Source organism: Mastacembelus armatus, chromosome 20 (assembly GCF_900324485.2).
Source record: "Mastacembelus armatus chromosome 20, fMasArm1.2, whole genome shotgun sequence".
NCBI classification, from domain to species: Eukaryota; Metazoa; Chordata; class Actinopteri; order Synbranchiformes; family Mastacembelidae; genus Mastacembelus; species Mastacembelus armatus.
In genome coordinates, this window is record NC_046652.1 from 4007917 (window position 1) to 4034181 (window position 26265).

Here is a 26265-nt window from a genome sequence, read left to right on the forward strand (position 1 = left end):
TGAAATGCATATTAATATTTTAGAATTAAAATCTCATGTCCTTATGTTTATTATTACCATTCCTAACATTACAGATTATATTTATAGATTTAATATGGATTTATATTTTATATTGATTATTGAAACAAATTGCAAAAAATATATGAGCAGTCAAAATGACTGCTATGGCCGTTCCAGTAGGTACAGAATTCTGGTAGTTCTAGTCTTAAAGTAAATGTAAATAATTGGGTATAAAACACTACGTGTTTGGTTAAAAGACTAACACTGTGTACAGCTTTAAGGATGTTTTAAATGTTTGTTAATATATGTTAGTTTATAGGATTACAGCTGTTTTTCACAGTGTTGTCCTTTAGCTTTTGTTTGCATAGCAGCTTCCAGTCATGAATGGCAGTAGAAGTTATAGGTGTAGGCAAATACATTAATAAACACACAGATCTGCTTACATGTTACGGTCTGACGATTTATTACATCTTTATTTGCTGATTTATAATACAGCATAGGGGAAGTTAAATTGCTGTGCGAGATGTATCATAAAAAGAGTAAAGCTGCTCTCATGTATTTTTTACAAAGTATTGTAGGAAAGTATTTGTTTAAACCTTTGTGACTCTTGTGTTGGCTCCTTATGTCTCAGTAGATCACAGACAATGTGTCTTACCAGTGGTAGCAGGTAAATGTTCAGTTCTTTGACAGATTCACGTCATTTAATGTCCCCCAGGCTTTGTCTGCCTTGCAATGAATTTGCCAGGCATTCAGGGCCACATTATTCATACACTGAAGCACTGCCCATGAACAGCTGAAGCAATAATAGGAAGGTGGCGACTAAGCTAATCGTAACTTGGGGCAGTAAATTATCAGAGCCATATATGAGATGTCACCTAGGCTTATGGATTCACTGGCTAAATTTAATTATGTTGTCATATTTCACTGGCTACAAGCAAACATAGTATCAGCCAGATGCCCTGTGGCTAGTGTTATAGAGTATTTATGAATATATGACATGATAGATGGTGAAATGGATATAATAGCAATCAATTTAGAACACATAATACACAGTGAGAAAAAGACAATGTTGTAAAGCCTTGTCATTAAAGAAAAAGGGGGTAGCATGCCAAAGTCTATTATAATTTGCCACTTATTTTAAAGCAAAAAGGTCACGTCAGATAACAAGACTCTAAGCCAGTGTCGGCAGCCCCTCAGTTGTTCCTTGTCATCTACAAGGGAAGTTGAGCGAAATAAATGTGACCTCTAAATGACTGCTTTGTTACGGTTAATGGAACTGTTAGCATTCAGTGGAGAGAGATGGGGGTATCAATGCAAAGGGTGGGTGAAAGCAACACAGAAAGAGTGAGGGAAGCAAAGAAAGAAAGAAAGGACAGACAAAGAGGATGGAGAGACAAAGAAAGCAGAGAAGGCTAATAAATGGCTTTCATTATCCTGTTACAGCCACAGAAAACGTTCAGTGATTTATTATTTTTCACTTTTTTTCTCAATTCACTCTCTCTCTGTCTTTCGCTTGTTCTCATTGACTCTTTTATTCTCACGTTTGTCTTTTTCTCACTCTACACACTTATCTTTGTGTCCTCTAGTTTTCATCCTTATGTTCAACAAATATTATTTATCTTCACTGTATTATAATTGTGCCAATAAATTGAATTATACTGCTCTCTCTTTCTTTACTTACAGCATAGTTTATCAAATTTTGTATAATGAGTATATGCAGTACATGTGTAGGTATTTATCTGTGTGATAATCACTTTGGGCAATGTTTGAAGTGTTCTGTTGGCCACATATCCCCATTGGCCTTATTTTTTATGTATCCTGTTGTAATGTATTTAAGATGCTCATGGGCCGAAGCATGTGAATTATGTCAGATTTGTAACAGACAAATCCTAGCTTTAGACATCCCTAATTTTCTTCTGCCGCTGTTCATGGTTGATGTATGCAACAATCTGAAGGCAGAGAGAAAATTATAATTTAAAAAATCACTTTATATTATTTATTTCTCATATTTCTGGGTATTTATGGGTAGATATATGTTATGTATGTTGAGACAGTGGGAAGGTTTACAGCAGGAAAGTTAACGCAGGAGCACCAAACTGCTCACATCCCCAAATAATAAACTGTCAGGATTAGATCGTGGCATTGGACACAAACATAGTCATAACACTAGTCAAGGAAGAAAGGTGAGTTTACTAACTACCAAAGGAAGAAACATGGTGGAAAGACTAGACACAACAGGGTAACTTAATTACCAACACTAACAAGACATAAATAGTGAGGATTAGAAAATGCTTGAGGGGAATAGAGTCCAACAGAAGCCAAACACATTCCAAACAATGATTCACAAAGCTGAAATGTGTAACAAGTAACAATGAGGCAGGCAATGCAACATACACTCTCAGCTGTTTGCATGCATTTCTGTGTAACTGCAGATGAAAATGCATAACAACTCAGCAATATTGTATGCTAAGATTGTCCTACGATAAGTACTATGATATTAAAATATCTGTAACTGTGTAATACAACACAAAGTAATCAGCAGTCGGTGCTGTATCATTTGAAAGCTATCATGCATGGTAACAAGTTTTTAGTTTAGATAGTTTAAATAACCATGAACACACATTATGATGTGACATACTGTACTCACGATAGTGACAAGAAGCCATTATACATAAGCAATATTTGTATTAACTTCAAAAATAGACAGTACATCAAGTGACATATGATGTATGAGGCTCTTGTGATTTGTGGATCCACTGTACGTAGCATCATCTGATGTCAATACATCAGAATCACGTGTGCGCCTATCCATTATTGTGACTGCATGTGTTTCAGACATGTACACTATTGAAAGTGATACTTAAATGTTACTACTTAATATATTTTACAGGAAGTTTCCAGCTCAGTCAGACATGAAGCCAACATGTTCACATGTTGTCAGAGTAATGGAAAGGAGAGTGTGATTAAACGTGCTTAAATAATCATGAGTCTGACTCAAGTCTGATGTTAATTAGGAACAGGTTGCACTTTTTTTTTTTGTTTGTTTGCTTTTCATATGGGACTCAAATGGGACTCGTGTACAAGTTGCCAACTTGAGTGCCCATCTCTCTTGTGTGTGTGTGTGTGTGTGTGTGTAGTGTGTGTGTAGTGTGTGTCTGCAGGAAAGAGAAAGAGAGAAAGAGCAATCAGTCACAATACACACATGCTTGTCCAGGCATCCATCGCTGTCCAGTCCAAGAGCTTGTATAGGTCTATTTATTCTAATCAAGCTGTGACATTTAGTTCCACATCAGCCGGGAACCGTTCCAGCCTTTGTGCCATGCCTACAAACGCATCCACTCACATCACCACACATTTCCTCACCCTCCATCCAAGGCTTCTCAGGGGTGACACACTTACTCTATACTAAACTACAGACTATAAAGGTGTCGTACCCTCAGCAGCAGACATTCACACCATACATTAACACATTCAATATTATCTTCTTTCTGTTACTTTGCTTACTTCCTGATAGTGTTGTCACAATACCAAAATTATGATTTGACACCAATACCTGCTTAATATCTTGATGCCAATACTGAATGTGTTATGGAAAATAACAAAACCATTAGGAAAAGCAATGGATTTACCAATGACAGAAGATTGACCTGAATTAATGAAAAAAATAAATAAATATTTTGACAGTGTCTGTGCTGTGGAGAATGTGAAAAGAGGCCATAAAACAGCAGGAGTAAATTATGTTGGTCACATTGGTGACAGCTCAAAAGATAAAGTTAAATTAGACAGTTAACTGTTAATTTCCTCATAAAAGTTTGCTTGTCACAAAATAAACCACTCCATTGACTTGTCATGGCATGGTGTAGTTACAGTATGTTACTGTAGCTAAACAAGTCAGCATGTCTGTCAGTGAGGTGCTTTGCCAAGTTGCACCTGTTGGCCCCCTTCGTTCTTTTAGAGATGGGATTTGCAGTGACTGTTGGCTACATAAGCAAAATAATTTCACTTTGTGCATCTGCTTTGTTTACAACCCATAGATGGTCAGGAAGGGCACAGCTGGATATACAGTGGGTACGGAAAGTATTCAGACCCCTTTAAATTTTTCACTCTTTGTGTCATTGCAGCCATTTGCCAAAATTAAAAAAGTTCATTTTATTTCTCATTAATGTACACTCAGCACCCCATCTTGACAGAAAAAAACAGAAATGTAGAAATTTTTGCAAATTTATTAAAAAAGAACAACTGAAATATCACATGGTCATAAGTATTCAGACCCTGTGCTCAGTATTGAGTAGAAGCACCCTTTTGAGCTAGTACAGCCATGAGTCTTCTTGGGAATGATGCAACAAGTTTTTCACACCTGGATTTGGGGATCCTCTGCCATTCTTCCTTGCAGATCCTCTCCAGTTCTGTCAGGTTGGATGGTGAACGTTGGTGGACAGCCATTTTCAGGTCTCTCCAGAGATGCTCAATTGGGTTTAGGTCAGGGCTCTGGCTGGGCCAGTCAAGAACGGTCACAGAGTTGTTCCGAAGCCCCTCTGTTATTTTAGCTGTGTGCTTAGGGTCATTGTCCTGTTGAAAGGTGAACCTTCGGCCCAGTCTGAGGTCCTGAGCACTCTGGAAGAGGTTTTCTTCCAGGATATCTCTGTACTTGGCCACATTCATCTTTCCTTCAATTGCAACCAGTCGTCCTGTCCCTGCAGCTGAAAAACACCCCCACAACATGATGCTCCCACCACCATGTTTCACTGTAGGGATTGTATTGGGCAGGTGATGAGCAGTGCCTGGTTTTCTCCACACATACCGCTTAGAATTAACGCCAAAAAGTTCAATCTTGGTCTCATCAGACCAGAGAATCTTATTTCTCATAGTCTGGGAGTCCTTCATGTGTCTTTTGGCAAACTTTGTGCAGGCTTTCATGTGTCTTGCACTGAGGAGAGGCTTCCGTCGGGCCACTCTGCCATAAAGCCCCGACTGGTGGAGGGCTGCAGTGATAGTTGACTTTGTGGAACTTTCTCCCATCTCCCTACTGCATCTCTGGAGCTCAGCCACAGTGATCTTTGGGTTCTTCTTTACCTCTCTCACCAAGGCTCTTCTCCCACGATTGCTCAGTTTGGCTGGACGGCCAGGTCTAGGAAGAGTTCTGGTCGTCCCAAACTTTTTCCATTTGAGGATTATGGAGGCCACTGTGCTCTTAGGAACCTTGAGTGCTGCAGAAATTCTTTTGTAACCCTGGCCAGATCTGAGCCTTGCCACAATTCTGTCTCTGAGCTCCTTGGGCAGTTCCTTCGACCTCATGATTCTCATTTGCTCTGACATGCACTGTGAGCTGTAAGGTCTTATATAGACAGGTGTGTGCCTTTCCTAATCAAGTCCAATCAGTTTAATTAAACACAGCTGGACTCCAATGAAGGAGCAGAACCATCTCAAGGAGGATCAGAAGAAATGGACAGCATGTGAGTTAAATATGAGTGTCACTGCAAAGGGTCTGAATACTTATGACCATGTGATATTTCAGTTTTTCTTTTTAAATAAATGTGCAAAAATTTCTACATTTCTGTTTTTTTCTGTCAAGATGGGGTGCTGAGTGTACATTAATGAGAAATAAAATGAACTTTTTTGATTTTGGCAAATGGCTGCAATGACACAACGAATGAAAAATTTAAAGGGGTCTGAATACTTTCCGTACCCACTGTACACACACACAGACGCAATAATTTTAATTTTCTGTATTTAAAATGAACACTTGAATATTTGAAAACAATTTCATATTTTCTAAGAAGACATACTTAATTTTTTAGATCAATCTATAATTAAGATTTTGGCCTTTTGTAATTTTAGATTTAAAAAATTTAAAAGTCTGAGTAGAGCACTTTTATATGTCTATTCATGACTTGGGTTACTGGAGAGTTTGTGTTTTAAGCTGGCAGCTGAATTTGCATCTGGTTACCCAACAAGGCAACCCAGTGGCTGTTTTTAAGGATTACATCTGGCAGTCAAGAAAATGTTCTTAATAGCTTAAAACAAAAAAGAAAGTCCATTGGATTAGATAGAGAATGCAATGTCATGAAAGAAAAAAAGCTTGATTGCAGTTGTTGCTGCCAAGGGCGGCCCAATCAGTTTTTAGGTTTAGGGGGCAAACACTTTTTCACACAGGGCCATGTAGTTTTGGATTTGGTTTTCTCTTAATAATAAAAACCTTTATTTAAAAACTGCATGATGTGTTTACTTGTGTTATCTTTGACTAATATTTAAATTTGTTTGATCTGAAACATTAAAGTCTGACAAACATGCAAAAAAATAAGAAATCAGTAAGGGGGCCAACACTTTTTCACACCACTGTATATCAAATGAAATACCGCTTTGCATGAAGCCTGGAAACTAGGTGCTGTAGCATCATGGCACCGTGGACAATGACCTGTTGCAATCTTCTCCATCGCTTCAGTGTCTTTGTTTATTCATGGTAATTGCTTCTCTGTACAAGTGTACTGTCCACATATTCTTTTCTGGACCTTATATTGCATCAGCCATGTGAATTATTAGGCACAATAGTCTGGGGAATGTAATTTTCTTGAAGACACATGACCATATATTTAAACTTTCAAACCATCATAGGGCACAGCTGAAATCATTGTAATGTGTTTCATCAAAATCAGATGACAGTGCTGGATTTATTATAATTCATTATGTGTAGAACACACCACGGCCAAATTTCAGAGAAATCCATCTGCTGTCATAACAATTCACTAATCTAAAATGTCAACCTCATGGTTGGTGCTGGAGCAAAAGCCAGGGATCACCTAAAATGCTTTGTCCTCTGGGGACAGTGAGTATTTGTACAAACTTTAATGACAGTGAAATTGCTGTTAAGTCTGGACCAAAGAGATGGGGCTGAGTGACTGATATTGCCACCCATAGAGAAATAGTAAAAGCCAATAAAATATAATCTTCTTCACATATTGTTTGTTGTGTGTAAAATTGCCCTGCGTCCTTTGTATTGTCTTAATTAAAGTGTTGTTTTCCTTTTAACATTTTATCATGCTGATTTGTATGAATGTCATAACTGCTAATAATTTTTGCATATGCAATTACAGACAGTTAAGTGTCAAACAACAGTAGCTCTGCAAACAGGTGATTTTTGTAGGATGTAAATTTATTGGGCAAGTCCATCATGTTTAGACAGCTTTTAGACTTCATCATGTAGTTATCATTTTACAGCTCTCTTTCTGTCCCTGACCACCTTCCTGTTTTTGCCATGGCTAAAATACTATCCAATTACATTCCTTTATCTCACTATACCCCACTCTCGTCTCCTGTGTTGGGTGATAATAGAGGGATCCATCACACCATTAGCTGCAGGCGGTTTTATAAGCTCAGCAAAACGCTGCATAGAGAGAACTCAAATTATAGGCTGCTGCATTATACCTTAAAATATGCCTTGTGTTTGGGTATGTGTGTGTGTGCGTGTGTGTGTATGTGTATCAGTGTGAGTGATGATGATACCGCGAGTCATGCTCCCTCCTAATGACTGATGATGCATTTCCAAGAGGAGAGGAGAAAAATGGTGGCAGGTGGCGACATCTCTCACACGGCTGTCATCCTGACTGTCTATCTTTCTGTCTGCCTCTCTATGTGTTGTTTCATCTCTCCTCCCCATCGATCTTTGCTTTTAAATAACTTCTTTTGCTTTTTGTATTTTAGTGAGTGTGTTTATTTCTTCACAAGGCACCTTTACATTTACCTGTACATATATGGAGAAACCCTACCTTTGGCATTGTTGTTTTTTTTTTAATAATTTGACAACATTGCTGGCATCTGAGGTAGTTTTAAAAAATGAATAAGATTAAGTTAAAGACATTTACATGTAATACAATTTGAAAATGTACTGCATTGTAGTTGGTAAATGAATAATGCATTTTTATCTCACCGTATTTAACAGGAAAGTCAGTCAGCTGAGGCGCCACGCTCAAGTACAGATACAGATTTAGGGAGTGATTGTTCCTCAGGTGCAGTTACGTCCAGCCAATGTATGCTGAGCATCCAAAGTGCTTAAATCTTGCTTTTCTAGTTCATGGCTGATTTCTTTAGCAGTAGCCAATATATTTTTTTTAGAATATATTATATTATATATTATAGAATATCTAAAAAGTGCTAAAGTTGGCAAATGGACTTGCTTGATTCTTTTAGCTTCTTCAATTCTGCCTTCATGGTAGGAAGCCCCAGGTATTTAACCCTGTGGATTTGTTAAACATCTTTACAGTCTTTGAGGTCACATAGCCTCTGTGTCATTAGGGTCACATGAGTCAAGGTGTGAATCGGTGTTAAACTGCCTTGGGAGTTATTTCAGAACGGTAATGTACATGGCAGATAAGTGGTGTCCTAGACCACCCTCCCTGTCGATTGATGATCATTCCCGTTTGACATAGATTGCTTCTTTCATTCCTCTTTCGAACCATCAGTCTTTGGTCAAAATGTGTAAACTGCTGTCTGCAAAGGAGTGTCCCTTGTCCTTCAGATGCAGATGGACTGCTGAGTCTTGTCCTGAGGGGCTGACTCTCCAGTGTTGTGTCATGTTTTATTTCTTCAATACAGATCTTAGCATTCCTCACTGCATTGAACTGCATATATCCAGCAGTGTCTGTGTCGGTTTTCTCTGCTTACTGCAACTTCCTCACATGGTATGAAAACATGCAGGTTGGGGTTAGGTCAATTGGTGACTTCAGATTGCCCCTAGGTGTGAGTGTCTTTGTCTATGTGTCAACCTTGCTGCAGACCTATAAAAATGTGAAAAAAGACCAATGTTTTGCCCACAATTCACTACAGTCTGCTCTAGTGAATGTTTAGTTGAGAGGAGGGTCTACAGTGAGCATTTTAACATTTAACAACATGTGCACCTGTTGATCATGCAATATCACAGGTACATTTTATTTTGGTTATATAGTGTGTAGATCATGTGCTAAATCAGTGATCAATTGAGGTAGGTGCAAAGCTTTTTATAAATTCTAACCTGAGGTAATACTTGTATAGTTCAAAAACTGCTAGGCCCAGCCTGGGAGTGAAAGCAGCCATGCAGAACATGTATCTGTAGTGTGAGCAGAAAGCAACTGAGAGAGTCTCCTCTGGAGACTTGCCCCCCTGCAGCAGCAGACAAACAGTTTCGTCTTTTCTGTTGCAGCTGCTGATTTGGCCCCTTTCCTTTGTCCCCTTAAATAGTTTAACATGACTTGTATTGCGGCTTTTATTTTTACTTTGTAAACATTGTGACATTAAATGTGATAAAATATGATATTTGAGATTAAAAAAAAGCAAGATTACTGATGTTTAAAGTATTCTCAAATAGCAGTACAAATACAAATATATAATTGAAAATAATCAAAATTCACAAGCTGCCCAGTTTACAGTAAGATTTTAGACTGGAAGGTATGCCTTAATTTCAAACTATGCATACCAGGTTTCTGTATGTTGCACAGACATAGTAAAATTTGGTCAAAATTCATTTGCATTTGGCATCAGAATATTAGTTTCTAATATAATAGATTCCTAACAAGGATTTTGCCAGCTCTGTCAATGATTGTCATCAGGTATTCAGCCATTTTGTACTAAAGGATCAAATCAATGTCCAACCTTAATTTGAGATTTGCTGCCAGCATGTTATTTAATTTTCTTTTTGTTTTGAAATGATTACACCATGTAACTTCTGTCTGCTTGTCATTCCAGCTGTATATGTGAAAGCAGATAGATAGGTCATGTCTATTCCTGCAGGAGTCAGCAGCTGGTGACTCCATGTCAGCGGCAAGGAGACAAGAGGCCCACAGGGCTAACAGCAGCAGTGTGAGAGTGTGTGTGTGTGTGTACACACGCATGCTCATGTCTTTCTATGCTTGTGAATGAATTTTACTACTGTGAGGACATTTTCACATTAAAGTGCTGCAAGAGTTAAGGTTAGAATTAGGTTTTGGCAATGTTGGGGTAACGGTGTAGGGAATGCAGTATGTCAGCAAGTGTCCTCGCAACTATAGAAAGACTAACACGTGCATGTATGTATCTTCATGGTGAGGGGAATCGGAGGTGTCTGGTTCATTAAACATGCAAATGCATGCTTATCTTCCACAAACACCAGATAGTGGTGAGAAAAGATAAGAACCAACCAAACCATGCCAGAGAGGCAGACACAGAGAGAAAAGCAGAAAGTGTGATAGAAAGAAACTAGGAGTAAAACACTGAGACAAAACACAGACATGGAGCGATTAATAAAACAGACAGAGCAAGAAAGAGACTGATTCCAAAAACCAAGGTGTGGGGTATGAACAGTGGAAAGAGGAAGAGAGGCACCAAGGGACAGAGGAGAAATTAGCTTATTAACAAATGCTGTGGAAGGTAATGTCTCCCCAGAGGTTATATAATAGGACACCTGATGGCTATTGGAACACGTTATAAGTTTTTTCTTTGTCTTTGACATCATAGCCATAATCGTTTCCCATGATAATATTTTGTTAGTGTGCATCAGGTTTTTCTGTTTGTTTATCCATGTCACTCATCCATCACCTATTCATACATTTAACCAAACGTGAAAATATGATGCGTCTCACTGCTGCTTTTGACATTTTGTAAATTGCAATGATTAGCCCAAGGGAGTCATATAATTACAAGTTAAAATAAGGTGATAAATTGATTGGCTGTGAGGGATGTTGTACGATTTCTTTTTCTTCATGGGTTTTTGTTTCCTTACTAGTTAAAGACACGGTATGTTTTCTTGTTAGTTCGTGTCTTCAGTGCTGATGTGTTTATGCCTGATCAGCGCTTTAAGTGCTTAAGTCACTTTGTGACCCTGAATTCTTTACATAAAATGTTTAGTGCTTGCATCTGTGTAATTTATTTAGCATTTCTTTTGACTTTAGTGCTTAAAATTATTCTGAAAAGGTGTGTTGGTGAAGACAGTTATTAGGATGCATGTATGTGGGATGATGGTCTCTGCTTGTCAATTCAACAGGAATGGAGGACATTGTGTTTGTTCATGTATTTATGCAGAGATGCCAGGATGTTTGGTTGACAACACACCAGAAAGTGACACAAATACCTTCAGTTTTATGTTCAGGCTTACTCAGTCCAGCTCATGTACATTGACTGGATATATGTGTCCAGTACTGCAGGTAATTTTGTTAAGGATGATGTCTGGAGACTTGGAGAAGAAAATAGGATGGAGAGTGTGTGAGAAAGAAAAGACATAATAGCTGAGGTGAGGGAAGAGAATTGGAGAGAGAAGAATATCAAGAGAAAGGAAGACAGATGGGTGAGAATAAAAAAAGTGGGAAAGTGAGAAGTCAAGATAAGGGATAAAGAGTTAACTTGCCCCAGAGATATTCTCAAACAGTATTTAGAGGAAAAAGACAAGTTAAAAGATGAAAAGCAGAGGAAGTAATGAAGATATTTGTTCTGGTGAATATGTACCTTGCCATTAACATGCAAGGCTTAGACGAATGACTGCTTTCAAGTTGTTGTCCTCCTACTGTTGTCCTTAAAAGAGAAGAAGCCAGAGGGCAGAAGCTCTGACTTGCACACACGTGTCTATGTGTGTGAGGAAGACAGAGGGAGTGAGAGGGAAAGTGAGAGAGGAAGAATATGAGTTAGTTTGTTCTCTTGAGGCACCATACCCTGAGGCCAAACGAATCAAAGCATGGTGCAGTTTCAGGAGAAGATTTTATACCTGTGGACTAGAGACTATGTGGGTGACAGGTTGTGTGTGTGTGTGTGTGTGCGTGTGTGTGTATGCCAGGGACAGGTTGTTTTTGTGCTTATCTGTGTTCATGTTTGGTCTCTGCTTTTCTAAACTCAAGTTCTTCACGTTAACTTGGTGAACTTCACTGACATTTTGTCATTAATATGTAATGACAATGTGAAAAGGACAAAAATAAACAAAAAAGACACAGTCTGTTTAGACTCCAAGCCTTTATTCTGCATCGTTACCTCTGGCGCCTACATGAATAACATTTTCAGCAGTTTGAGAGCAAATACAAATGCAGGACAGATGAGTCACTGGATTCATTCATTCAAACATAAAGTGGTGCATGCATTGTAATGTGTTGTGCTGAACAAAGCATCATATTTCCAGAAAGACTTCATACAGAACTGAGATGAATACAATAAAGCTAGCAAGTTTATTTCATGTGGATCAGAGGTTGGATGCAGGCGCAGAATCCTCCTAAGAACCACAACAAGGATGCTGTGATTACACTTTTTATTGTGACTTTTATCACCTGCTCCCAAATTGATTTTTGATTGCTTTGCAATGAGTTAGGCAGCATGCTGACTGGTGAGAGTCACTCGATGATTCAAAACTGATATAATCTAGATGGCATTTTGTGGAGAGCCACTGTCTTCAGGGTTCAACTCATATGTGAGAAATGCAATGAGCTGTATAACATGTGAAATCCCAAGTACATCTACACTGTTGATTTTATTAATTCTAGCGTATTACTACAATGCACATATATTATTCTTTATATCGATCTCTGACCACATCTTTTGTCTTAGTGTAGACATGGCATTTAAACAGCAGATTTGTATGGTGCAATTTAGTTTGCTTTGTGACAGTGTAATTTCTGTACTTTTCATTTCTTCCTTGTTCTGTCTCACTTTTGCATTTTTTATGTCCTGTCATGCTTTTGAAAAATGTCATTATGAGCTCAGTTTTAAAGTATACTGAACATTATTTGGTTTTACTTTTAAAATCTTTAGTTGGTTCATGTAGGTTTGGCAATAATCTGTGCTAAGGTTGGCAGCTGCTGAGGTCCTATAATGGGCATTATTTTAGTAATTCATTTGGATTCCTCTGTTAAGGAACAATTCATGGGTGTTTATGATTCTGTGGTTGTGTTGGGTCTGTGTGTGTTACTGCTGATAAAACCTGATAATGGAAGGACAACAAACCGAGGACTACTTGCACATTTCTATTTGCAAGTTTCATATTTGACCCAGTCTTTTATGTCGTTTTTGTATGTTGGCAGATTTTGACTTGTTGACACGTTTGGTGTCTATTAATATCACTCTGTAAGATTGTAATAAACAACTTTTCAATGCTAGCACTCGAAAGGAGAAAATCAGTCCCAAGTTAGCTGCATGCCTGTGTGTTTGTGCGTGTGTGTGAGTCTGTATTTGTTTGTGTGTTTGCTGTAGGTGTTAGATGGATGCTGTTAAGTCATTGCAGACCAGACATGGTGATATCTTGTGATAGCTACACTGTCAGCTCCTCTTCTACCAGTTAATTAAAATCTCAGCCCCAGGGTCCTACTTCATGTCACATCACATCATTCTTATCAATCAGTCACACAAATGCGTACACATATTCCCACATACTATATGTAAGCATTCATTTGGGCTATGTGAATAGCCTCATCTTCTTATACACCTACACACACAGTTAAACCGTGTTATTTGTAATACAAAATAAATAGTGCTCATTTTCACTTTTAAGAGGCCATGTCAACATACATCAATGTCATCAAAGTGAAACAGATGAAACTGTGATTGGCCCATCAAGCTGTTAGTATATGGCCACATCTTTGTTTCTAAACACAACTTCTCTGATAATGTGGGTGGAATGAAATTGTTCAAGGAAAATGACTAAATGCATCCCACATGATTGCTTCTGTGATAAATACAATGGCCATTTGCAGTATCTTAATATTCAAAACAAATGGCATATTGAGGGAATGAATTGGCCAGAAGTGTTAGTCCCTGATGCAAAAATAAATATTGGCCTGGTGTTTTCCTCAGTGATGTGAAGAAACTTTAAGATCAAGCTCTGTATCAAGAAAAGAAGTAAACCTCTACACCAGATTAGTTTCAATGTAAAGATAATAAAGAAGCCCATAGTAGAATTGTTTGTTCATCATACTGATCTGTTACAAGTTTACACAGCATTAATGTCATCAAACACTTTCACACATTTTTCTATTTCCTCAGATTTGACCTGTTGAATATTATTCTTAATGTGAGATAAGCCTTATAATTTTCTTAGCATGTGCTTGTGTTTTCATTTAATAACTGCCCCACTCTTCAAGCTGTCTCCACTAAATCATGAATATTGAGATTGTAATGCTCATGTTGAGCCATTATGCTGATTACACAGTCAAACAGCAACAGTTCCTACGTGGTGTAAGATTACAAGTGTTTGTGTGTGCAGACAGAGTGTTGGGGCCTCAAAGAGATGGACAGTGTTTGGCAAATAACGTACACACACTCTCTCACACACACACACACAAATGCAGATATATCCCTTTATTGGCGCAGAAGATGTTTAGACTGACTAGATGACTCCCATTATAATCATTGGTTAGATTATCTTCTGTGGGATGGGTGATTTAGACAGTTACCCGCCAAATGTTTGATCCACCAATGAAATCACACTGAGTGTACACTGAGCTGAGTGTGTGAGTGCGTGGGTCTCCTATCAATGCGTGTGTATTGGTTTCACAGTGCCCGATGGACTACAGGAGATTAAATTTAGCAAACAAGAAACGGACTGTGGGACATTTTTTCTTGCTGATTATAGTATGGCTATTTGCATAAATGGATACATTTTACAGAATGGGATACACTGTACTTCCTTCAGAGCAAGTCCTTGAACCTAAACAACAATATGCATAATTTGTCCCTAACATAGAATATAACTCATGGGACCCTTTCAGCAACACGCCTATCAGACCTTTAAGGTCATGGTAGAAATCATATGCTATTCCACAAAGTGTAATGGACCTTCATCATAATGGAAACAATCACAAACACATGGGTACAAGTTTGGGACCACTATGGATTCTTTAGGTTTACACACGAAAACTACTTAGGTTAAGCAAAAAATCATGATTGTTATTAAGGAGATGATGCAAAACATTAAGATGCAAAACAGTTTTTTACACTTTTTTTCCACATGTATTTGGGTATTTCCTGTTCCTAGCAATCGTGAAAGTGTCACAGCTGACCACCCATGGTGTTTCTGTAGACTGCCTCTGTCAGAAACTGGCAGTCAGAACAGCTTGTTTCTGATTTGGCCGTGATATTATGGGTATCATTATTAGCAGCAGCAACAGAATGTTCCTCACTGCACACAGAGGAGGCTAAGGAGCAGAGGCAGACCATGAGCCAGCCAGTCTCTCGGTACAGGGAGCCTGTGACTGGGAGGTGGAAGAGGGCTGCTCAGAGGGGCAAGGGGCCAAAGCTGGTGGTTGAGGACGAGGGCTGGGGTGGCAGCTTGGTTAGAGGGGGTGCCTCGGTCTTGGCCAATGCCAGTGCTCCCTCCACCCCATACGGGGAGGGTGGACAACTGCAGCTCCTTCATAGTTTGTAGCACCTGAAAATGGGGACCAAACAGGCTGTTGCAGCCAGCAGGTCCCTCCTCACTGATTGTGCAAGTAGAGAGCAGTGCAGACAGACGTCTGTGGGGGCCACGGTCTGCCAAGGGGTGATACGGGTTGCAATGGGGGCACAGAGAGCCCACATGGCTCCTGCTGTCTTGCTTACCTCCTCAGCACAGTCAGGAGGCAGGCCTCATGGTTGGCTGCTAGCCAGGTGCCCCAGTGGGACCCGCCTGCTAGCTTCGCTGCGAACACATCCTTGGGAGTGCCGGGGTGATGACCACCAATTTGGAGGCTGACATTGAGAGATGGAATGTATGGGACACAAGCACAATGATAAAAGCACTAGGTGTACATTCATCATTTTTAATTTTACTTACAGCTGCAATATCTCACTTTGACTATATTTTTCAGAAATAAGTTGAAAAATGTACCTTAATGTGAAGAAGGGCTGCCCAAGCCTCCTAAGACGACAGACTTGCAGAGCAGCAGTGTTGAGCGAGGCTTGCCCCACTAACCAGTCGGACAATTTCAAGTTTTCATGCTGGATAAGTTTCGCAGGTTCTTATCTCTGTTATTTGACAATAACAAATACATGAATTGTTGTAGGACAGTGTTGGACCGTAGCAGATAGTACAAGATCATAGCAATGCAGGGAGGGGGAGGGTGAATTTATTTTAAAGCCTCATGCAATTTCTTAGGTTATCAGGCTGCTAATTGTAGCTTTAATTTTACTTGTAGTACTTTCGTTTTTGTACATTTCCAAATTAGGTGCTGTATTTGGATGTTGCCAACAACAACTGTGCAAAAATTGCATTTAAGTGCTTCCACGAGGCCACAAAGAAATATGCTGTTTGATCAAGGTAATTTAATTATTAAAAACAGAAATAGTTGATTTTGATATTTTGTGTTAGTGTCAAGTGTTTTTAAATTGTGAAAAATGCACCTGTTGTACCACATGTAAAGACTGGATCTATTAAAGCAGTTACTAATGTTTATTAATTAAACAGAATGAATAGACTGACATATCAGAAGGAAATTTTACAAAGGAAAAATCATTGAGAATGGAAGGAACATCCATTATTCCAATTCAATTGCTTATTCATTTCAGCTTCAGACTTTACTAACATAATTTTTAAATAAAATATATTTTTTAAGCTCCAGATCTTAAAATCTTCATTAACTGTTAAAGTTCAGATATGTTGAATCAATACTAAAATTGGGGTACTATATATCAGTAGGGATTTTCATCCTATATGACAAACATAGGTTTATATATTCCTACCATATGGTCTTTAGTCATGATTTAGTTTTAGGTTTAGTTTAGTTTAGTTTAGTCATGATGAGGTTTCATGTGGATCAGGGAGTAGAGAACGTAGGCACTGCCTAATTCATGTTTCAGTTCGTGGCACAGGAAGGGCAAACTTCATGACTGGGAAAACCGCCCACAGTCAGTAGTGTGATCGCTTATTCAGAAAGCTGATGTAATTCAACTTATTAATGGAAAGCACAAATGTATTAATAGGATTCTGCAATCTATTTAGCTAATAACCAAATGGCTGGAACAGAAAGATGAGTACAGGCATAACATTGAAAATCATGATTGCATTATAATTGGCTTCCAACAACAGTCAAAATTCTGATGTTCTACTCTCAAGCAGTATATAATGTGTAACCATCAGAATATTCTTTAGACTGTTTCCATCTTAAAGCCACATGAATTGCAAAGACACTCATTCACAGTCTCATTTCTAGTTTTTCTATCGATCCCTTACCTCTGTGGTTGTTGCAGTGTGAAAAGGAACTACCCGTCTCTTGTTTTTGTAATGTATGTGAAGCACAATTGGAGTAGTTTTCCAGAGACAGCAAAACAAAGTCCAAAAATATCTGCTGACCAAGTAGTGGCCAACATGATTTGCTTGTCTCTACTACAGAGCTCCAACTTGAATATACCTTAGCTGCTTCTCACTAAATCATCCTGCTAGTTTACCTTATTTGGTAGCTGAACATAGACTTGACACAGGTTTCAGTCTGGATATCTGCATAACTACACTTAATGCAAGACACAGCTCTGGTGTTAGAGAAGGGGCTATCACAGTTTTTGTGTCAGTCAGGTGGGTGGAAAGGCTGTAGAGGGATGTCATACACACACTCACATTGTGACTTCTGACTGTGGTCACACAAACACTCGATTACAGGAAGAATCACGTCATTTATCACAGACTAACCAACCTGTCTACAACCCGTCAATGTGACTGTAATATAGAAGGTACATGAATAGCTGCAGTATAGCTGATTTGCAATTTGTTTTTTTTTTTTAGGAAGATCTAGTAATAGACTGAGTAGGAGGTGTGATGCCAGGGCAGACCCTAACAAGCTGTGGAGTACAGGTTCAAGAATTTGGTCCTCCGTTGACAGAGGAGACACCTGCACAGTTATTGACCCTTAACAAATTCCAGCACACATGTCTGAGACTGTTACTTGTAGATGTTGGTGTTGTAGGGTGAACCAGGGCTTCTGATCTGACCATTCAGACAGTGGTCACTAAGCCATGAATCAGCATATACAACACTTCTACGACCACATGACATGGACCAGTCTTGAACGTGATTTGCTTATAGTTCTGTGAAGAAATCTGAGTATAATTATAAAGCAACAGATCTGCACATCTCAACCACAGCTCACCGAGAATTGACCAAATGTTACACCTAAGTATAATGGTCCCACACAAAGGTTGACAAGTATTTTCCCTCAGGTTTGTATTTTCAAACATTGAAATCCTAGTTTTCAGTGTTACTAAATGTGACCCTATCTTCACCTCATATTAGTGTACTAATAACTTCATAAGTTATCAAATGCTACATGTGTCAGATGTCTGGTGCAACTACACAAGCTAGAGGTTACAAAACAAACTATGTATAAGCTTAGTTATCAATGAATATGTTATAATGGGGTGGGCTGAATATCAGACAGCCCGTTCTTAGCCCTGTGGTAGGTCGTGTTATTGTTACACTGTAGACCAACTGTTTACTAAACATAACAACTTATAGAAAAATACTCAGTACATGCTTTTAAACAGTTTGTCTACTGTCTGTGATTAAACCTAATTAGTGGATTACATCTAATCAGTCACATGTGAAGAGGCCATATTTCCTTCTATACTGCAGTTAACAGCACAGTACTAGCAAACACTGCATCATTAACATAATTTTCATGTACTGGTCACGAATGTTAAGCTGCAGTTCAGTAGAAATTTTGAGGTAAATGTTTTCTTCAAACAATGTCTGACTTTGCAAGTGTCAACAAAAACCTCCTTAATTTGTTCTGTATATATTATATATATACAATATATTTGACTGTTTTCCTCCTATTACACAGCTGCCTATTAAAATAGCACAGGCACTGAGTATTGTAGTTAAGTACACACACAAGATGTATGTGACAACATTTATAACTAACCATGCAGAGGCATGACTATTTACACAAGCATGTTACAGAAGTCTGATTTTAACTGATTTTATTATGCTAAAAGAGGTACAGTAGTTCATTCATTCATTTCACTGAACCCACTTAATAAACTGGCAAAGTCTTGTTTGTACAACATGAGATGTTGCTCGCAAAGAAGGTTAAGGTTAAATATTGCAGTATATGATAAGAAACGAATCCAGCATCAGCTGCTGATTCATGTCAGAGAGCACATTTCACATCTGATTTTAAAAACCTTCTGATGATTGATTGCACCCTGTCCACACCGCAGTTAGTGCCAATGACATGTGGAATCAATCATCAGTGACTCTCACTGGGTGAGACCAAACTTTCTGCGAGCCAACAACATTGTTGACAATTTATGATTGCTGTTTCAGCAAAGTCTTCACTTATGGCCTCTGTAATCTCTGTTAATCCAATACTGTTTGCCTAATAATTTTCTGTCTCTGGTTATTGGAGTGACTTATATCGATACATCAACTGTCCTTTTGACTTTAATTTTCTGGTGTACAGCAGCCTGTGGTATTGCTATTCATATGTAAATTTCTATTGATATGCTAATATTAGGACTACCTTATCACAAGTGATTATAATTCAGTCAAGGAGGCCTTAACGGAACCAACAGTGCATGTCTTTCAATTAATGCTGCTGATGGTTTTCTTAAAATGCTCGTATTGCTTTACATCACTTTGCAACTGTAGAAAACCATGCATGAGTGCACAAACAGAAAATTCAAATTCTGGTAAACATGAAAAGTTTGTTCCACAGTGCAAGGTAACGTATATGGGAAAATGTTTGTGTATATGTTTCCACATAAAAACAAACTACTGTCACACACATAAGTGTACTCAAGGTATGCATGCTTGTAGGCTAAACATTTCATGTGAGTGCGTAGGACTTCAATAATGATGAATGAGAGAGGAGAAACTGCAGAGAATTGAAATATCTCTACTGGAGTTGTCTTTGTCGCAGTGCATTGTTTTCTTTGTTTTCACTTTTTTGTAAGATTTTTTTTTTTTTTTTTTTTTTTTTTTGTTGCAGCTGTCAGTAGTCAGGCATTAGAAGTTATTTCAGTGAATACTTTGACTAGACAATTCTCTTCCAGCCACACTGTTGAACTGTCATTCAGCTGTCATATTCACAAAAGTTTGTCCTAGGCCTTGTTGTGAGCACAATAGACAGCTTCATGAATAGAATATCAGAAAGCTTGCACTTGGGTATATACATGCACAGACACACACAAACACACACAAACACATGGAGTGTAAGTAGACAAGCCATACACGAATCCAGATAAACAAAAACACATTTTGCTTTTCAGTAACATATTTTATGTTTGTCTGAGTTGGTATGTGATGCAGGTTTGTGTTGATTTAATTTTTTTTCACTCACATTGGTTTTTTGCCCACTGTCGACACAAAGGCAATTTAAAGTCTCTACCTCACACACACCCGTAGACACACTCCCCACCCTGCATCCTGTGCTAAGCATAAATGCCCACTCCTCTGTCTTGATTGACAAATTACTGTTATAGTGTCACACTGTCATGCTGCTGATGATGACACCGTTGTTATGACAACCACTAGTGGGCAGATAGACAGATCTACAAAAAAGATTGGATCTCAAAACAGATACATGCCTAATAGTGAGGAGCCAAATTTTGCCATTTGCTGACTTTTTGTCCCCTTCCAGAGAATCATGTATACAGGACTCTGGTTGACACTATCTTAGTCAGTGTTGTTGATGTTCATACTGTAGGCATTGCCAACTGGACCAACTGGTTAAATCTGCATTTCCTACAGAACTGATTTGGGACACCTGGTCTGAATGTTGGTTTCAAGATTTTTGGTCAGGTCATTTATAAACAACTGGGAAACTGCTAAGTAAATGCAAACTGGATGATAAATTATTATAGATAATCAATGCTTATCAGTGCTTTTACATATAAAGAATAAATATATCTTAAAGTTCATATAGAGAAGAAATGTATTCATTAATGAGGTTTATTGGTAAGCTTTATCGAATTGTATTTATTTAGCTATTTTCCTTTGTTTGTTTTTTTGCTATAAATGCCTTTTATGACCTTCATATGTTAAAGTAATATAAATAAACTTTGTGTCTATAGAAAAATATATGCAATGCATATGCATATACTATATATATATAGTATATATAAACTGTCCTCAGTTTGTCAGTACTGAAATGATCTAGAGTAATATTTTGCATTCTGAAATAATTACATTGAGTACGCTATTTGAAGTGATTTTTATAAAATATCATTTTCCATATATCTCTGGATAACTGTTCAACTCGTGTGCAGTTTTAAATGTGTCTGCATCTAAATGCTCCGAGTTGTCTCCCAGAATTTCCGTTTTACTGTCAGTCGTAAAATGCGAGTTTATTAGCTGTATTTAGGCTACCTAGTGCATACAGTATGCAAATAAAGATAAAGAAAAACCTAATACCAGAAACTTGTTCTCTAAATCAGGTTTGAAATTTAATACCCAGCATTTATTGAACACTCAAGGAAAAGTGCTCTACTGTTACACAGTTCTACAAGTTAAGTCATATGGACACTGGTATCATGTTTTGTGTAAGACAACCCAGTTTTTTTTGGTTTTAATGATTTATTTACATGCAGGGGGACATCTAGGGGACATGTATAAACTTAATTCCTAATTTACCAAAGGGGACGGTTTACTAGTTTTTGGTTCTGGTCTTCACAACGCATCCAAAGTTTGGCAATGAAAGAAAATGTTCTTACAAGCCTGATGCAGTCTTTCTGGTTATCTTCTGTATATATTTAAGAGGGAAAGGTATTTAATGACTCTCATTCCACTAATTAGCAGGTTTATAGTGTAATGAAAAAGGCTAATTAAATAGACTTAGCTTCTTTGTAATGTCAGCCTGCCCCTTATATGGCTTGAATGGTTTTCAGTCGTTGAGGTTTATTTCAGCCTTGATAAACAGTCACTTGGGCAACTGACATTTACATATGCCGGACGAAGTTAGGTGCAGCACCACTCGGCTAAAGAACCGGGGTTCATGCTCCTATATCCAAAGCCATTTATCCATTCTGCTTATTTCAGGTATACTCAAAGAAGTCACCAAATCTGTCACCAGTGTGTCTCTGGGTCCAATCTGAAGTTTAAAATTTTCAAACTGAAAGTTGTGATACATAAAGAGGCCTGTCTCATTTAGGTGAATTTAACTTTATTCTTTTCAATCTATCTTCACAGGGTTAGTGTGGTACTAAATTCAACATACCATCACAGAGCCATTGTCACTTTCTGTTAAAAGGGACATTTTTTTCATTCACACACACGCACACACACACACACACTCATAATGAAATATGTATTTAAACCTGTAAAGAGAATTAGTGTATGCGTTTAGTTAGGGCCACTTCTTGCTGAGGCAATAGTAAATATCAGACATTATGGGCATTATGGTCTATTAGGCTTCTGTTTTAATGCTGACAATAATGAAATGGCCTAGGACATTTATTTATTCCTCTGTCCAACTCAACAGGACAGTAATTATCAAAGATATAAAACACTTTCAGCACCTGATGTGTTTCTGTGTTTATCTATGTTGGTGTGTATGTATGTAAAAGTGTGTGCACATACATCAGTGAGTGTATATGTGCAAGTAATGTACAAGCATCCACAGGGCTATTTCAATTTACTTGGTGTGTAATTTGCAGCCGAATGCCTTACATGTAGAGTGCGTGCTTATGTGTATATAATTTTGTGTTGTGCCAGTGGAAACTGTGGAAGCTTGTATATGTGAAAAATCTGTTACAATCTCAGAAAGCAGACAACCTGTGGATTTTAAGAGTGCATTGTGAGATGGGGTGTAACTATTTCAGTGTACCCCACGTTGAGGACTAATGACTCATGAAGGAAGTGGCTGCCAGGATTCTTATCTATATGGCTTCATACATTTACCATAAACTAATTCTCAACATTTTTATCTGTATGATAAAAGTTTAAAACCTTTATAACTGATTTTAGCAAAATTGGTCCATTAAACTATCAAGTAGAAGAGCAGTATAAATTGCATGCACAAGCTCGTTGTATGAACACATTTTTACTGTCAAAACATGTTTGTCCCCACAAGGCCAACAGAAACTTCTCCTTACTGGTATTAGTCTTGTTTTGGAATATTTTTGTTATACTTCATCATTGTGATGAGACATACACATGCAAATACACCTACACATACAAATTGTTATTGTAGGAGCAAACCATGTTTTTCTTTAGGCAATACATGTATGTTAAACAAAGCAAACTAGAGCATGTGTGTATGTGGAATTAGATTAAAAACAGTAGAGGACGCTCTATTTTAAGCTCCGTGGCAGATGAGAATGGAGTTGTGAATTTAAAATGTCTCTTTGATACAGGCTGACTGTTCAGGAGTGGCACCGCCACACGGGGTGTAGTGTTGTAGCATTGCAGGCGAGATTGTGCAATGTAGTGGAATAATGTTGTGCTTATTAAATCTCTGTGGTGTCAATCAGCAGCGTCTCATGCTAAGTTTTTCTTTCTCTCTCTTTCCTATCTCACTTGCTCTCTCCATCTACACTTTAACACAGTGACACATTGTTTATTACTCTTACCCTATTGCATTTGTCTGGAGCATGGCATATGAATGCAATGTTTTTCAATTTTTTGTAATTCTAGTGTAAAATGGTCTGATTCAATAAAAGACAAAATCAAAAACTAGAATCAAACCACAAGAAAAATAGATAGAAGGACCATTACTGGAAACCTGCAATCCCACAGCAGGAATGAATTGGTCAGCCCTCTCAGTATTTATTTGCACTTTTTTCAGCCTCTCTCTTACAATATTCAGCAGAGAAGTAATGAGGAGCTAGGTTCCCCATCTTAATTTTCTGGTCTCCAATTTTATTTCAGCTGACCTTTACATCAGTCTGTCCCAGCTGGAGCATAATTAAGTTAAAACATTGTTGATTTGTATGTTGTCTCTTGATTACAAACATTTGGCCACTGATCTATTAGTTTTATTATGCAAACTCTACAATTGTCAAGATCCATCACAGACTGCTGGTGGTTAGACTTTTATTTTGGTCCACTCCCTGTTCTGTGCTTGTTCCAGTTTCACTGCTTTACTCACCTCACATGTTCACACGTTTTCTCTTAGCTCACTGGCTGTTCACAATGATTTCCGTTTGTCATTGGTAATTACCATTGATTATTCTTCATTGTTGGTTGTTACTATTCATAGCCATTGTTCCTTTTCCACTTTCATTATTTCTGTTTGTCTTTTTTGTTGCCTTGAATTCTGCTCAGATCATCCACAACTAAAGTTGCTACTTCTGTTTCTGTGTTCATGGACTGTGTTTAAATATTTTACTAATTGACCTCTGGGTTTGAACTCAGCACCATGGCTTTGTATGTTTTTTTCTTGTCTAGCTTATGTTAGGTTGTCCTCATGCTTTTGTTTCTTAAGCTCAATAAAATTCACAATAAAGTCTCTCTTCTCTCATCCTCTTGGATCTAAACCAATAACCCCCACCACTTGAATCCTGACAATGACTGATTACTACGCATTTAATTTTGATTGCACAGTCCTAAACCAGTTACAAAGTTTAGCTATAGTTAGTAGCCAGTTAAATGAACTAATAGTGCATGTAAAAGTCACTAGTCTTTAAAATAGTCACAGTATTTTAGAAAAGTAAAATAGTTTGTAATTAATTGAAGTGATTTATTCAGCCATTGACTTCGAACCTTTTCTCCCACATTACAGCGATTTGATCATTCGGTGATTAAATTCCTGCTTGGGTTATTTGTAGCTGATCTGACTTTTTCCTGCATTAATGCTCATTCTCTCTTTAGTGCTGCACTAGTGCATCATAATGATTAGTGGTTATATAGTAATTACTACTAAAAAGAAACACAAGACAAGCTGCATCCTTAGGGCAAGATAAATAAAACGTATGCAGATGTATTTAAAAATTATGTAGATGTAGTCAAAAAAAATCACACATAACTATAGACTCTTTCCTTGATGACTATATGCTGAATATTAATATATATTCCCACATGTTATGGAATAGAAATCTACAGTCTTTCTTTTCTTACTTCTAAAACTACACCTGCTTTTGGTGATAAAAGTTATAAGATTTTGCTACTGCAACATTTAGCAGACAGAAAGAAAACATCCAAGGCCAATGCTCCCAGTTATGCTGGAGTTCCTGTGTACCGTCATTTTAATGTCTGTCAATCTATTTTACTATTGGTAAAATGTATTGGTGAAACATTCATCCATTCATTAAATAAACTGTTTATTCTGCATTTGCCCAGGGTTGCTATAAGGCAACAGAGTTAATCAATTTACAGTGACAACAGCGGTGCAGTGGTTAGCGCTGTGAAACATTCAATGAAAAATTATATTTCGCTTAAAATGTATATGTTTATGGTGCAGGTTTGGAACAGGTCTGTGTTGTGGCAATGTCTGCAGTCTAACTAATATTCTATAACAAATGTGCTCTTTTGACAATGTGTTCAGTCCACACCAACTCTGACCACTGGTCATTATGCTTCAGAAAGAGCCATCCTGTCAGGATTATAGACTCTGAGGTGCTACAAGGACGGCAGTTAATCAAAATGCCTAACAGACTGACCGATATCAGAAATGCATTTAGAAAAAATATGAAATAGCATCCAGTAACACAATAAACCAACATAAAACCCATTTCCATTTATCTTCTTCTTTGTATTTTATTTGTGATGAGTACAGTAAATGCCGATGCAGATTAGAGCCACAATATTGCCACATAACTGCAATCGCTCTATGGCAAAGTATTAACCACACCAGCCAAATCAATCTCAATCCCATCTCTGGAACTCCATTACAGTCTCAGCCAAGCAGACAAATGGACTTAATAAACGTGTGTAAATATATTCAGTCATTCTTGTATTCCTCAACAAACTTGCGCACACATGAACGCACACAAGCAGTTCAGACACAAATTGTACAATGATACCCAAGACACATATGCCCACACACAGACAGACGTTTAATTAGAAAGTTGGTTATGTGGAATACTAAACAGTTCAATGGGACAGAGAGAGACACAAGCCAACTAGTCCAGACTGCCAGTGAGATGAAATCGGACAAAGAGTCCATGTGTGGTGATCACACAGCAGTTGACCCAGGACTCGTCTCTAAATTTCTCATTTTGCCCGTCAGTTTTGTTCTACGTTGCTGACTGTTTCTCTTTGTTCAAGCCCTCATCAATCATGATCTACTGAGAGTAATCACAAGAGTGGACAAGAAGCGTTTTTTGTGTGCGTCCATGTGTATGAATTTGTGTCCAGGTGTTGTGTGTCAACGGCATCATTATCAACCGCGACACTATAAATTTAAGACTAAAATATATCACAAAATGTATTTAGAGCAATGT

At 37.9% G+C, this 26265-nt stretch overlaps 1 protein-coding gene across 7 annotated transcripts in view; it reads left to right on the forward strand.

Annotated features, from left to right (window-relative positions):
- The window catches only part of ctnnd2a (catenin (cadherin-associated protein), delta 2a), a 258555-nt gene that overhangs the window by 82032 nt on the left and 150258 nt on the right, over positions 1–26265 (forward strand). The gene's annotated exons all lie outside the window — the stretch shown is intronic.